Source organism: Dromaius novaehollandiae, unplaced genomic scaffold, assembly GCF_036370855.1.
Source record: "Dromaius novaehollandiae isolate bDroNov1 unplaced genomic scaffold, bDroNov1.hap1 HAP1_SCAFFOLD_38, whole genome shotgun sequence".
NCBI lineage: Eukaryota > Metazoa > Chordata > Aves > Casuariiformes > Dromaiidae > Dromaius > Dromaius novaehollandiae.
Genome location: NW_026991341.1, coordinates 2,545,601 through 2,561,170, shown reverse-complemented (window position 1 = coordinate 2,561,170; position 15,570 = coordinate 2,545,601).

Below are 15,570 nucleotides of genomic sequence, written 5' to 3'. Positions count from 1 at the left end.
TGAGGTCACAGCAGCCTCAGTGCCTCTGAGGCCAGTGGCAGACTCATGGCTGCTGGCTGTGCTTGTGAGGTCACAGCAGCCTCAGTGCCTCTGAGGCCAGTGGCACTCTCATGGCTGCTGGCTGTGCTTGTGAGGTCACAGCAGCCTCAGTGCGTCCTAGGCCAGTATCAGGCTCCTGGCTGCTGGCTGTGCTTGTGAGGTCACAGCAGCCTCAGTGCCCCATAGTTTAGTGTCCACCGTCCCCTGCTGGCTCTGCTTGTGAGGACACAGCTGACTCCTTGTCTCAAAAGTCAGTGTCCAGCGCCCCCTGCTGGCTGTGCTTGTGACGTCACAGCGGCCTCAGTGCCTCCCAGGCCAGTATCAGGCTCCTGGCTGCTGGCTGTGCTTGTGACGTCACAGCAGCCTGAGTTCCTCCTAGGCCAGTGGCAGTCTCATGGCTGCTGGCTGTGCTTGTGAGGTCACAGCAGACTCAGTGCCTCCCAGGCCAATATCAGGCTCATGGCTGCTGGCTATGCTTGTGACGTCACAGCAGCCTCAGTGCCTCTGAGGCCAGTGGCAGACTCATGGCTGCTGGCTGTGCTTGTGAGGTCACAGCAGCCTCAGTACCTCCTCTGCCACTAGCAGTCTCATAGCTGCTGGCTGTGCTTCTGAGGTCACAGCAGCCTCAGTGCCTCCTAGGTTAGTGTCCATCGCCCCCTACTGGCTGTGCTTGTGAGGTCACAGCAGCCTCAGTGCCTCATAGTTTAGTGTCCAGCGTCCCCTGCTGGCTCTGCTTGTGAGGTCACAGCAGACTCAGTGCCTCAAAAGTTAGTGTGCAGCGCCCCCTGCTGGCTGTGCTTGTGAAGTCACAGCAACCTGAATGCCTCCTAGACCAGTGTCAGGGTTATGGCTGCTGACTGTGCTTGTGAGGTCACAGCAGCCTGAAAGCCTCCTAGGCCAGTGGCAGGCTCGTGGCTGCTGGCTGTGCTTGTGAGGTCACAACAGCCTCAGTGCCTCCTCTGCCAGTAGCAGTCTCATAGGTGCTGGCTGTGCTTGTGAGGTCACAGCAGCCTCAGTGCCTCCTAGGTTAGTGTCCATCGCCCCCTACTGGCTGTGATTGTGAGGTCACAGCAGCCTCAGTGCCTCATAGTTTAGTGTCCAGCGTCCCCTGCTGGCTCTGCTTGTGAGGTCACAGCAGACTCAGTGCCTCAAAAGTTAGTGTTCAGCGCCCCCTGCTGGCTCTGCTTGTGAGGTCACAGCAGCCTCAGTGCCTCTCAGGCCAGTATGAGGCTCATGGCTGCTGGCTCTGCTTGTGAGGTCACAGCAGCCTCAGTGCCTCCTCTGCCAGTGCCATGCTCATGGCTGCTGGCTGTGCTTGTGACGTCACAGTAGCCTCAGTGCCTCCTAGGCCAGTGTCAAGCTCATGGCTGCTGGCTGTGCTTCTGAGGTCACAGCAGCCTCAGTGCCTTCTAGGCCAGTATCATGCTCATGGCTGCTGGCTGGGATTGTGAGGTCACAGCAGCCTGAATGCCTTCTAGACCAGTGTCAGGGTTATGGCTGCTGGCTGTGCTTGTGAGGTCACAGAAGCCTGAATGCCTCCTAGGCCAGTGGGAGTTTCATGGCTGCTGGCTGTGCTTGTGAGGTCACAGCAGCCTCAGTGCCTCATAGTTTAGTATCCAGCATCCCCTGCTGGCTCTGCTTGTGAGGTCACAGCAGACTCAGTGCCTCACAGGCCAGTGGCAGTCTCATGGCTGCTGGCTGTGCTTGTGACGTCACAGCAGACTCAGTGCCTCCTCTGCCAGTGTCAGTCTCATTGGTGCTGGCTGTGCTTCTGAGGTCACATCAGCCTGAGTGCCTCCTAGGTTAGTGTCCATCGCCCCCTACTGGCTGTGCTTGTGAGGTCACAGCAGCCTCAGTGCCTCATAGTTTAGTGTCCAGCGTCCCCTGCTGGCTCTGCTTGTGAGGTCACAGCAGCCTCAGTGCCTCCTAGGTTAGTGTGCAGCGTCCCCTGCTGGCTGTGCTTGTGAGGTCACACCAGCCTCAGTGCCTCACAGGCCAGTGGCAGGCTCATGGCTGCTGGCTGTGCTTCTGAGGTCACAGCAGCCTCAGTGCCTCTGAGGGCAGTGGCAGTCTCATGGCTGCTGGCTGTGCTTGTGAGGTCACAGCAGCCTCAGGGCCTCTGAGGCCAGTGGCAGTCTCATGGCTGCTGGCTGTGCTTGTGAGGTCACAGCAGCCGAAGTGCCTCCTAGGTTAGTGTCCATCGCCCCCTACTGGCTGTACTTGTCATGTCACAGCAGCCTCAGTGCCTCCTAGGTTAGTGTCCATCGCCCCCTACTGGCTGTGCTTGTGAGGTCACAGCAGACTCAGTGCCTCATAGTTTAGTGTCCAGCGTCCCCTGCTGGCTCTGCTTCTGAGGTCACAGCAGACTCAGTGCCTCACAGGACAGTATCAGGCTCCTGGCTGCTGGCAGTGTTGGTGACGTCACAACAACCTCAGTGCGTTCTCTGCCAGTGCCATGCTCATGGCTGCTGGCTGTGCTTGTGAGGTCACAGCAGCCTGAGTGCCTCTGAGGCCAGTGGCAGTCTCATGGCTGCTGGCTGTGCTTGTGAGGTCACAGCAGCCTTAGTGCCTCCTAGGTTAGTGTCCATCGCCCCCTACTGGCTGTGCTTGGGAGGTCACAGCATCCTCAGTGCCTCATAGGTTTGTGTGCAGCGCCCCCTGCTGGCTGTGCTTGTGAGGTCACAGCAGCCTCAGTGCCTCCTCTGCCAGTGGCAGTCTCATGGCTGCTGGCTGTGCTTCTGAGGTCACAGAAGCCTGAATGCCTCCTCTGCCAGTGGCAGGCTCATGGCTGCTGGCTATGATTGTGAGGTCACAGCAGCCTCAGTGCCTCAAAAGTTAGTGTCCAGCGTCGTCTGCTGGCTGTGCTTGTGAGGTCACAGCAGCCTCAGTGCCTCTGAGGGCAGTTGCAGTCTCATGTCTGCTGGCTGTGCTTTTGAGGTCACAGCAGCCTCAGTGCCTCCCAGGCCAATATCAGGCTCCTGGCTGATGGCTGTGCTTGTGACGTCACTTCAGACTCAGCGTCTCCTTGGCCCTTGGCAAGCTCGTGGCTACTGGCTGTGCTTGTTACGTCACAGCAGCCTGAGTGCCTCTGAGGCCATTGTCAGGCTCATGGCTGCTGGCTGTGCTTGTGAGGTCACAGCAGCCTCAGGGCCTCATAGCTTAGTGTCCAGCGTCCCCTGCTGGCTCTGCTTGTGAGGTCACAGCAGACTCAGTGCCTCATAGGTAAGTGTCCAGCGCCCCCTGCTGGCTGTGCTTGTGAGGTCACAGCAGACTCAGTGCCTCCTAGGTTAGTGTCCATCGCCCCCTACTGGCTGTGCTTGTGAGGTCACAGCAGCCTCAGTGCCTCATAGGTTAGTGTGCAGCGCCCCCTGCTGCCTGTGCTTGTGAGGTCACAGCAGCCTCAGTGCCTCTGAGGCCAGTGCCATGCTCATGGCTGCTGGCTGTGCTTGTGAGGTCACAGCAGCCTCAGTGCCTCCTCTGCCAGTGGCAGTCTCATGGCTGCTGGCTGTGCTTCTGAGGTCACAGAAGCCTGAATGCCTCCTCTGCCAGTGGCAGGCTCATGGCTGCTGGCTATGATTGTGAGGTCACAGCAGCCTCAGTGCCTCAAAAGTTAGTGTCCAGCGTCGTCTGCTGGCTGTGCTTGTGAGGTCACAGCAGCCTCAGTGCCTGTGAGGGCAGTCGCAGTCTCATGTCTGCTGGCTCTGCTTGTGAGGCCACAGCAGCCTCAGTGCCTCCCAGGCCAATATCAGGCTCCTGGCTGATGGCTGTGCTTGTGACGTCACTTCAGACTCAGCGTCTCCTAGGCCCTTGGCAGGCTCATGGCTGATGGCTGTGCTTGTGAGGTCACAGCAGCCTGAGTGCCTCCTAGGCCCGAGGCAGGCTCATGGCTGCTGGCTGTGCTTGTGAGGTCACAGCAGCCTCAGTGCCTCTGAGGGCAGTGGCAGTCTCCTGGCTGCTGGCTCTGCTTGTGAGGTCACAGCAGACTCAGTGCCTCAAAAGTTAGTGTGCAGCGTCCCCTGCTGGCTGTGCTTGTGAGGTCACAGCAGCTTCAGTGCCTCCCAGGCCAGTGGCAGGCTCATGGCTGCTGGCTGTGCTTGTGACGTCACAGCAGCCTCAGTGCCTCTGAGGCCAGTGGCAGTCTCATGGCTGCTGGCTGTGCTTGTGAGGTCACAGCAGCCTCAGTGCCTCCTAGGTTAGTGTCCATCGCCCCCTACTGGCTGTGCTTGTGAGGTCACAGCAGACTCAGTGCCTCATAGTTTAGTGTCCAGCGTCCCCTGCTGGCTCTGCTTGTGAGGTCACAGCAGCCTCAGTGCCTCATAGGTTAGTGTGCAGCGCCCCCTGCTGGCTCTGCTTGTGAGGTCACAGCAGCTTCAGTGCCTCTCAGGCCAGCGGCAGTCTCATGGCTGCTGGCTGTGATTGTGAGGTCACAGCAGCCTCAGTGCCTCTAAGGCCAGTGCCAGTCTCATGGCTGCTGGCTGTGCTTGTGAGGTCACAGCAGCCTCAGTGCCTCCTAGGTTAGTGTCCATCGCCCCCTACTGGCTGTGCTTGTGTGGTCACAGCAGACTCAGTGCCTCATAGTTTAGTGTCCAGTGCCCCCTGCTGGCTGTGCTTGTGAGGTCACAGGAGCTTCAGTGCCTCACAGGACTGTATCAGGCTCATGGCTGCTGGCTGTGCTTCTGAGGTCAGAGCAGCCTGAATGCCTCGTGGACCAGAGTCAGGGTCATGGCTGCTGGCTGAGCTTGTGACGTCACAGCAGACTCAGTGCCTCAAAAGTTAGTGTGCAGCGCCCCCTGCTGGCTGTGCTTGTGAGGTCAGAGCAGCGTGAATGCCTCCTAGACCAGTGTCAGGGTTATGGCTGCTGGCTGTGCTTGTGAGGTCACAGCAGCCTCAGGGTCTCAAAGTTTAGTGTCCAGCGTCCCCTGCTGGCTGTGCTTGTGAGGTCACAGCAGCTTCAGTGCCTCACAGGCCAGTGGCAGTCTCATGGCTGCTGGCTGTGCTTGTGACGTCACAGCAGCCTCAGTGCCTCCTCTGCCAGTGTCAGTCTCATGGCTGCTGGCTGTGCTTGTGAGGTCACAGCAGCCTCAGTGCCTCCTAGGTTAGTGTCCATCGCCCCCTACTGGCTGTGCTTGTGAGGTCACAGCAGACTCAGTGCCTCTGAGGCCAGTGTCAGACTCATGTCTGCTGGCTGTGCTTGTGACGTCACAGCAGCCTCAGTGCCTCATAGTTTAGTGTCCAGCGTCCCCTGCTGGCTGTGCTTGTGAGGTCACAGCAGCCTCAGTGCCTCCTAGGTTAGTGTCCATCGCCCCCTACTGGCTGTGGTTGTGAGGTCACAGCAGCCTCAGTGCCTCTCAGGCCAGTATGAGGCTCATGGCTGCTGGCTGTGCTTGTGAGGTCACAGCAGCCTCTGTGCCTCCTCTGCCAGTGCCATGCTCATGGCTGCTGGCTGTGTTTGTGAGGTCACAGTAGCCTCAGTGCCTCCTAGGCCAGTGTCAAGCTCATGGCTGCTGGCTGTGCTTCTGAGGTCACAGCAGCCTCAGTGCCTCCTAGGCCAGTATCATGCTCATGGCTGCTGGCTGGGATTGTGAGGTCACAGCAGCCTGAATGCCTCCTAGACCAGTGTCAGGGTTATGGCTGCTGGCTGTGTTTGTGAGGTCACAGAAGCCTGAATGCCTCCTAGGCCAGTGGGAGTTTCATGGCTGCTGGCTGTGCTTGTGAGGTCACAGCAGACTCAGGGCCTCAAAGTTTAGTATCCAGCGTCCCCTACTGGCTCTGCTTGTGACGTCACAGCAGCCTCAGTGCCTCACAGGCCAGTGGCAGTCTCATGGCTGCTGGCTGTGCTTGTGATGTCACAGCAGCCTCAGTGCCTCGTAGGTTAGTGTCCATCGCCCCCTACTGGCTGTGCTTGTGAGGTCACAGCAGACTCAGTGCCTCATAGTTTAGTGTGCAACGCCCCCTGCTGGCTGTGCTTGTGAGGTCACAGCAGCCTCAGTGCCTCTGAGGCCAGTGCCATGCTCATGGCTGCTGGCTGTGCTTGTGAGGTCACAGCAGCCTCAGTGCCTCCTCTGCCAGTGGCAGTCTCATGGCTGCTGGCTGTGCTTCTGAGGTCACAGAAGCCTGATTGCCTCCTCTGCCAGTGGCACGCTCATGGCTGCTGGCTATGATTGTGAGGTCACAGCAGCCTCAGTGCCTCAAAAGTTAGTGTCCAGCGTCGTCTGCTGGCTGTGCTTGTGAGGTCACACCAGCCTCAGTGCCTCCCAGGCCAATATCAGGCTCCTGGCTGATGGCTGTGCTTGTGACGTCACTTCAGACTCAGCGTCTCCTAGGCCCTTGGCAGGCTCATGGCTGCTGGCTGTGCTTGTGACGTCACAGCAGCCTGAGTGCCTCCTAGGCCCGTGGCAGGCTCATGGCTGCTGGCTGTGCTTCTGAGGTCACAGCAGCCTCAGTGCCTCTGAGGGCAGTGGCAGTCTCCTGGCTGCTGGCTCTGCTTGTGAGGTCACAGCAGCCTCAGTGCCTCATAGGTTTGTGTGCAGCGCCCCCTGCTGGCTCTGCTTGTGAGGTCACAGCAGCCCGAATGCCTCCTAGACCAGTGTCAGGGTTATGGCTGCTGGCTGTGCTTGTGAGGTCACAGAAGCCTGAATGCCTTCTAGACCAGTGGGAGTTTCATGGCTGCTGGCTGTGCTTGTGAGGTCACAGCAGCCTCAGGGCCTCAAAGTTTAGTGTCCAGCGTCCCCTGCTGGCTGTGCTTGTGAGGTCACAGCAGACTCAGTGCCTCATAGGTTAGTGTGCAGCGTCCCCTGCTGGCTGTGCTTGTGAGGTCACAGCAGCTTCAGTGCCTCACAGGCCAGTGGCAGTCTCATGGCTGCTGGTTGTGCTTGTGACGTCACAGCAGGCTCAGTGCCTCTGAGGCCAGTGGCAGTCTCATGGCTGCTGGCTGTGCTTGTGAGGTCACAGCAGCCTCAGTGCCTCCTAGGTTAGTGTCCATCGCCCCCTACTTGCTCTGCTTGTGAGGTCACAGCAGCCTCAGTGCCTCAAAGTTTAGTGTCCAGCGTCCCCTGCTGGCTCTGCTTGTGACGTCACAGCAGCCTCAGTGCCTCATAGGTTAGTGTGTAGCGCCCCCTGCTGGCTCTGCTTGTGAGGTCACAGCAGCTTCAGTGCCTCTCAGGCCAGCGGCAGTCTCATGGCTGCTGGCTGTGATTGTGAGGTCACAGCAGCCTCAGTGCCTCTGAGGCCAGTGCCAGTCTCATGGCTGCTGGCTGTGCTTGTGAGGTCACAGCAGCCTCAGTGCCTCGTAGGTTAGTGTCCATCGCCCCCTACTGGCTGTGCTTGTGAGGTCACAGCAGACTCAGTGCCTCACAGGACAGTATCAGGCTCATGGCTGCTGGCTGTGCTTCTGAGGTCACAGCAGCCTGAATGCCTCGTGGACCAGAGTCAGGGTCATGGCTGCTGGCTGAGCTTGTGACGTCACACCAGCCTCAGTGCCTCCTAGGCCAGTGGCAGGCTCCTGGCTGCTGGCTCTGCTTGTGAGGTCACAGCAGACTCAGTGCCTCAAAAGTTAGTGTGCAGCGCCCCCTGCTGGCTGTGCTTGTGAGGTCACAGAAGCCTGAATGCTTCCTAGGCCAGTGGAAGTCTCATGGCTGCTGGCTGTGCTTGTGAGGTCACAGCAGCCTCAGGGCCTCAAAGTTTAGTGTCCAGCGTCCCCTGCTGACTGTGCTTGTGAGGTCACAGCAGACTCAGTGCCTCATAGATTAGTGTGCAGCGTCCCCTGCTGGCTGTGCTTGTGAGGTCACAGCAGCTTCAGTGCCTCACAGGCCAGTGGCAGTCTCATGGCTGCTGGCTGTTCTTGTGAGGTCACAGCAGCCTCAGTGCCTCCTCTGCCAGTGCCATGCTCATGGCTGCTGGCTGTGCTTGTGAGGTCACAGCAGCCTCAGTGCCTCCTAGGTTAGTGTCCATCGCCCCCTACTAGCTGTGCTTGTGAGGTCACAGCAGACTCAGTGCCTCATAGTTTAGTGTCCAGCGTCCCCTGCTGGCTCTGCTTGTGAGGTCACAGCAGCCTCAGTGCCTCATAGGTTAGTGTGCAGCGCCTCCTGCTGGCTGTGCTTGTGAGGTGACAGCAGCCTCAGTGCCTCTGAGGCCAGTGGCAGGCTCCTGGCTGCTGGCTGTGCTTGTAGGTCACAGCAGCCTCAGTGCCTCTGAGGCCAGTGGCAGTCTCATTGGTGCTGGCTGTGCTTTGTGACGTCACAGCAGCCTCAGTACCTCATAGGTTAGTGTCCATCGCCCCCTACTGGCTGTGCTTGTGAGGTCACAGCAGCCTCAGTGCCTCCTCTGCCGGTGTCAGGCTCATGGCTGCTGGCTGTGCTTCTGAGGTCACAGAAGCCGCAGTGTCTCCGTTGATAGTGCCATGCTCATGGCTACTCGCTGTGCTTGTGAGGTCACAGCAACCTCAGTGCCTCTCATGCCAGTATCAGGCTCATGGCTGCTGTCTGTGCTTGTGAGGTCACAGCAGCCTCAGGGCCTCATAGCTTAGTGTCCAGCGTCCCCTGCTGGCTCTGCTTGTGAGGTCACAGCAGACTCAGTGCCTCATAGGTTAGTGTCCATCGCCCCCTGCTGGCTGTGCTTTTGAGGTCACAGCAGCCTCAGTGCCTCTCAGGCCAGTATCAGGCTCCTGGCTGCTGGCTGTGCTTCTGAGGTCACAGAAGCCTGAATGCCTCCTAGGCCAGTGGCAGGCTCATGGCTGCTGGCTGTGCTTGTGAGGTCACAGCAGCCTCAGTGCCTCATAGCTTAGTGTCCAGCGTCCCCTGCTGGCTCTGCTTGTGAGGTCACAGCAGACTCAGTGCCTCATAGGTAAGTGTCCAGCGCCCCCTGCTGGCTGTGCTTGTGAGGTCACAGCAGACTCAGTGCCTCTGAGGCCAATATCAGGCTCATGGCTGCTGGCTGTGCTTGTGAGGTCACAGCAGACTCAGTGCCTCCTAGGTTAGTGTCCATCGCCCCCTACTGGCTGTGCTTGTGAGGTCACAGCAGCCTCAGTGCCTTATAGGTTAGTGTGCAGCGCCCCCTGCTGGCTGTGCTTGTGAGGTCACAGCAGCCTCAGTGCCTCTGAGGCCAGTGCCATGCTCATGGCTGCTGGCTGTGCTTGTGAGGTCACAGCAGCCTCAGTGCCTCCTCTGCCAGTGGCAGTCTCATGGCTGCTGGCTGTGCTTCTGAGGTCACAGAAGCCTGAATGCCTCCTAGACCAGTTTCAGGCTCATGGCTGCTGGCTATGATTGTGAGGTCACATCAGCCTCAGTGCCTCAAAAGTTAGTGTCCAGCGTCGTCTGCTGGCTGTGCTTGTGAGGTCACAGCAGCCTCAGTGCCTCCCAGGCCAATATCAGGCTCCTGGCTGATGGCTGTGCTTGTGACGTCACTTCAGACTCAGCGTCTCCTAGGCCCTTGGCAGGCTCATGGCTGCTGGCTGTGCTTGTGACGTCACAGCAGCCTGAGTGCCTCCTAGGCCCGTGGCAGGCTCATGGCTGCTGGCTGTGCTTGTGAGGTCACAGCAGCCTCAGTGCCTCTGAGGGCAGTGGCAGTCTCCTGGCTGCTGGCTCTGCTTGTGAGGTCACAGCAGACTCAGTGCCTCAAAAGCTAGTGAGCAGCGCCCCCTGCTGGCTCTGCTTGTGAGGTCACAGCAGCCTGAATGCCTCCTAGACCAGTGTCAGGGTTATGGCTGCTGGCTGTGCTTGTGAGGTCACAGAAGCCTGAATGCTTCCTAGGCCAGTGGGAGTTTCATGGCTGCTGGCTGTGCTTGTGAGGTCACAGCAGCCTCAGGGCCTCAAAGATTAGTGTCCAGCGTCCCCTGCTGGCTCTGCTTGTGAGGTCACAGCAGACTCAGTGCCTCATAGGTTAGTGTGCAGCGTCCCCTGCTGGCTGTGCTTGTGAGGTCACAGCAGCGTCAATGCCTCACAGGCCAGTGGCAGTCTCATGGCTGCTGGCTGTGCTTGTGAGGTCACAGCAGCCTCAGTGCCTCTGAGTCCAGTGGCAGTCTCATGGCTGCTGGCTGTGCTTGTGAGGTCACAGCAGCCTCAGTGCCTCCTAGGTTAGTGTCCATCGCCCCCTACTGGCTGTGCTTGTGTGGTCACAACAGACTCAGTGCCTCATAGTTTAGTGTCCAGCACCCCCTGCTGGCTGTGCTTGTGAGGTCACACCAGCCTCAGTGCCTCACAGGACAGTATCAGGCTCATGGCTGCTGCCTGTGCTTCTGAGGTCACAGCAGCCTGAATGCCTCGTGGACCAGAGTCAGGGTCATGGCTGCTGGCTGAGCTTGTGACGTCACAGCAGCCTGAATGCCTCTGAGGCCAGTGGCAGGCTCCTGGCTGCTGGCTCTGCTTGTGAGGTCACAGCAGACCCAGTGCCTCAAAAGTTAGTGTGCAGCGCCCCCTGCTGGCTGTGCTTCTGAGGTCACAGCAGCCTCAGTGCCTCCTAGGCCAGTATCATGCTCATGGCTGCTGGCTGGGATTGTGAGGTCACAGCAGCCTGAATGCCTCCTAGACCAGTGTCAGGGTTATGGCTGCTGGCTGTGTTTGTGAGGTCACAGAAGCCTGAATGCCTCCTAGGCCAGTGGGAGTTTCATGGCTGCTGGCTGTGCTTGTGAGGTCACAGCAGACTCAGGGCCTCATAGTTTAGTATCCAGCGTCCCCTACTGGCTCTGCTTGTGACGTCACAGCAGCCTCAGTGCCTCACAGGCCAGTGGCAGTCTCGTGGCTGCTGGCTGTGCTTGTGATGTCACAGCAGCCTCAGTGCCTCGTAGGTTAGTGTCCATCGCCCCCTACTGGCTGTGCTTGTGAGGTCACAGCAGACTCAGTGCCTCATAGTTTAGTGTCCAGCGTCCCCTTCTGGCTCTGCTTCTGAGGTCACAGCAGCCTCAGTGCCTCATAGGTTAGTGTCCAGCGTCGTCTGCTGGCTGTGCTTGTGAGGTCACACCAGCCTCAGTGCCTCCCAGGCCAATATCAGGCTCCTGGCTGATGGCTGTGCTTGTGACGTCACTTCAGACTCAGCGTCTCCTAGGCCCTTGGCAGGCTCATGGCTGCTGGCTGTGCTTGTGACGTCACAGCAGCCTGAGTGCCTCCTAGGCCCGTGGCAGGCTCATGGCTGCTGGCTGTGCTTCTGAGGTCACAGCAGCCTCAGTGCCTCTGAGGGCAGTGGCAGTCTCCTGGCTGCTGGCTCTGCTTGTGAGGTCACAGCAGCCTCAGTGCCTCATAGGTTTGTGTGCAGCGCCCCCTGCTGGCTCTGCTTGTGAGGTCACAGCAGCCCGAATGCCTCCTAGACCAGTGTCAGGGTTATGGCTGCTGGCTGTGCTTGTGAGGTCACAGAAGCCTGAATGCCTCCTAGACCAGTGGGAGTTTCATGGCTGCTGGCTGTGCTTGTGAGGTCACAGCAGCCTCAGGGCCTCAAAGTTTAGTGTCCAGCGTCCCCTGCTGGCTCTGCTTGTGAGGTCACAGCAGACTCAGTGTCTCATAGGTTAGTGTGCAGCGTCCCCTGCTGGCTGTGCTTGTGAGGTCACAGCAGCTTCAGTGCCTCACAGGCCAGTGGCAGTCTCATGGCTGCTGGTTGTGCTTGTGACGTCACAGCAGCCTCAGTGCCTCTGAGGCCAGTGGCAGTCTCCTGGCTGCTGGCTGTGCTTGTGAGGTCACAGCAGCCTCAGTGCCTCCTAGGTTAGTGTCCATCGCTCCCTACTTGCTCTGCTTGTGAGGTCACAGCAGCCTCAGTGCCTCAAAGTTTAGTGTCCAGCGTCCCCTGCTGGCTCTGCTTGTGACGTCACAGCAGCCTCAGTGCCTCATAGGTTAGTGTGCAGCGCCCCCTGCTGGCTCTGCTTGTGAGGTCACAGCAGCTTCAGTGCCTGTCAGGCCAGCGGCAGTCTCATGGCTGCTGGCTGTGATTGTGAGGTCACAGCAGCCTCAGTGCCTCTGAGGCCAGTGCCAGTCTCATGGCTGCTGGCTGTGCTTGTGAGGTCACAGCAGCCTCAGTGCCTCGTAGGTTAGTGTCCATCGCCCCCTACTGGCTGTGCTTGTGAGGTCACAGCAGACTCAGTGCCTCACAGGACAGTATCAGGCTCATGGCTGCTGGCTGTGCTTGTGAGGTCACAGCAGCCTGAATGCCTCGTGGACCAGAGTCAGGGTCATGGCTGCTGGCTGAGCTTGTGACGTCACACCAGCCTCAGTGCCTCCTAGGCCAGTGGCAGGCTCCTGGCTGCTGGCTCTGCTTGTGAGGTCACAGCAGACTCAGTGCCTCAAAAGTTAGTGTGCAGCGCCCCCTGCTGGCTGTGCTTGTGAGGTCACAGAAGCCTGAATGCTTCCTAGGCCAGTGGAAGTTTCATGGCTGCTGGCTGTGCTTGTGAGGTCACAGCAGCCTCAGGGCCTGAAAGTTTAGTGTCCAGCGTCCCCTGCTGACTGTGCTTGTGAGGTCACAGCAGACTCAGTGCCTCATAGATTAGTGTGCAGCGTCCCCTGCTGGCTGTGCTTGTGAGGTCACAGCAGCTTCAGTGCCTCACAGGCCAGTGGCAGTCTCATGGCTGCTGGCTGTGCTTGTGACGTCACAGCAGCCTCAGTGCCTCCTCTGCCAGTGCCATGCTCATGGCTGCTGGCTGTGCTTGTGAGGTCACAACAGCCTCAGTGCCTCCTAGGTTAGTGTCCATCGCCCCCTACTAGCTGTGCTTGTGAGGTCACAGCAGACTCAGTGCCTCATAGTTTAGCGTCCAGCGTCCCCTGCTGGCTCTGCTTGTGAGGTCACAGCAGCCTCAGTGCCTCATAGGTTAGTGTGCAGCGCCCCCTGCTGGCTGTGCTTGTGAGGTCACAGCAGCCTCAGTGCCTCTGAGGCCAGTGGCAGGCTAATGGCTGCTGGCTATGATTGTGAGGTCTCAGCAGACTCAGTGCCTCTGAGTCCAGTGGCAGGCTCCTGGCTGCTGGCTGTGCTTGTAGGTCACAGCAGCCTCAGTGCCTCTGAGGCCAGTGGCAGTCTCATTGGTGCTGGCTGTGCTTTGTGACGTCACAGCAGCCTCAGTACCTCATAGGTTAGTGCCCATCGCCCCCTACTGGCTGTGCTTGTGAGGTCACAGCAGCCTCAGTGCCTCCTCTGCCAGTGTCAGGCTCATGGCTGCTGGCTGTGCTTCTGAGGTCACAGAAGCCGCAGTGTCTCCGTTGATAGTGCCATGCTCATGGCTGCTGGCTGTGCTTGTGAGGTCACAGCAACCTCAGTGCCTCTCATGCCAGTATCAGGCTCATGGCTGCTGGCTGTGCTTGTGAGGTCACAGCAGCCTCAGGGCCTCATAGCTTAGTGTCCAGCGTCCCCTGCTGGCTCTGCTTGTGAGGTCACAGCAGACTCAGTGCCTCATAGGTTAGTGTCCATCGCCCCCTCCTGGCTGTGCTTTTGAGGTCACAGCAGCCTCAGTGCCTCTCAGGCCAGTATCAGGCTCCTGGCTGCTGGCTGTGCTTGTGACGTCACAGAAGCCTGAATGCCTCCTAGGCCAGTGGCAGGCTCATGGCTGCTGGCTGTGCTTGTGAGGTCACAGCAGCCTCAGTGCCTCATAGCTTAGTGTCCAGCGTCCCCTGCTGGCTCTGCTTGTGAGGTCACAGCAGACTCAGTGCCTCATAGGTAAGTGTCCAGCGCCCCCTGCTGGCTGTGCTTGTGAGGTCACAGCAGACTCAGTGCCTCTGAGGCCAATATCAGGCTCATGGCTGCTGGCTGTGCTTGTGAGGTCACAACAGACTCAGTGCCCCCTAGGTTAGTGTCCATCGCCCCCTACTGGCTGTGCTTGTGAGGTCACAGCAGCCTCAGTGCCTTATAGGTTAGTGTGCAGCGCCCCCTGCTGGCTGTGCTTGTGAGGTCACAGCAGCCTCAGTGCCTCTGAGGCCAGTGCCATGCTCATGGCTGCTGGCTGTGCTTGTGAGGTCACAGCAGCCTCAGTGCCTCCTCTGCCAGTGGCAGTCTCATGGCTGCTGGCTGTGCTTCTGAGGTCACAGAAGCCTGAGTGCCTCCTAGACCAGTTTCAGGCTCATGGCTGCTGGCTGTGCTTGTGAGGTCACAGCAGCCTCAGTGCCTCAAAATTTAGGGTGCAGCACCCCCTACTGGCTGTGCTTGTGAGGTCACAGCAGACTCAGTGCCTCTCAGGCCAGTATCAGGCTCATGGCCGCTGGCTGTGCTTGTGACGTCACAGCAGCCTCAGTGCCTCCTAGACCAGTGTCAGGCTCATGGCTGCTACCTGTGCTTCTGAGGTCACAGAAGCCTGAATGCCTCCTAGGCCAGTGGCAGGCTCATGGCTGCTGGCTGTGATTGTGAGGTCATAGCAGCCTCAGTGCCTCCTCTGCCAGTGCCATGCTCATGGCTGCTGGCTGTGCTTCTGAGGTCACAGCAGTCTCAGTGCCACAAAAGTTAGTCTGCAGCGCCCCCTGCTGGCTGTGCTTGTGAGGTCACAGCAGCCTCAGTGCCTCCTCTGCCAGTATCTTGCTCATGGCCGCTGGCTGTGCTTGTGACGTCACTGCAGCCTGAGTGCCTCCTAGGCCCGTAGCAGGCTCATGGCTGCTGGCTGTGCTTTTGAGGTCACAGCAGCCTCAGTGCCTCCTCTGCAAGTGCCATGCTCATGGCTGCTGGCTGTGCTTGTGATGTAACAGCAGCCTGAATGCCTCCCAGGCCAGTATCAGGCTCATAGCTGCTGGCTGTGCTTCTGAGGTCACAGCAGGCTGAATGCCTGCTAGGCCAGTGGCAGGCTCATGGCTGCTGGCTGTGCTTCTGAGGTCACAGCAGCCTCAGTGCCTCACAGTTTAGTGTCCAGCGTCCCCTGCTGGCTGTGCTTTTGAGGTCACAGCACTCTCAGTGCCTCTCAGGCCAGTATCAGGCTCATGGCTGCTGGCTGTGCTTGTGAGGTCACAGCAGCCTCAGTGCCTCCTCTGCCACTGCCATGCTCATGGCTGCTGGCTGTGCTTGTGAGATCACAGAAGACTCAGTGCCTCAAAAGTTGGTGTCCAGCGCTCCCTGCTGGCCCTGCTTGTGAGGTCACAGCAGACTCGGTGTCTCCGTGGATAGTGCCATGCTCATGGCTGCTGGCTGTGCTTGTGAGGTCACAGCAGCCTCAGTGCCTCTCAGGCCAGTATCAGGCTCATGGCTGCTGGCTGTGTTTGTGAGGTCACAGCAGCCTCAGTGCCTCCTAGGCCAGTATCAGGCTCATGGCTGCTGGCTGTGCTTGTGAGGTCACAGCAGCCTCAGTGCCTCTCTGGCCAGTGGCAGGCTCATGGCTGCTGGCTGAGCTTGTGAGGTCACAGCAGACTCAGTGCCTCAAAAGTTGGTGTCCAGCGCCCCCTGCTGGCTCTGCTTGTGAGGTCACAGCAGACTCAGTGTCTCCGTGGATAGTGCCATGCTCATGGCTGCTGGCTGTGCTTGTGAGGTTACAGCAGCCTCAGTGCCTCTCAGGCCAGTGGCAGTCTCATGGCTGCTGGCTGTGCTTGTGAGGTCACAGCAGCCTCAGTTCCTCCTAGGCCAGTATCAGGCTCATGGCTACTGGCTGTGCTT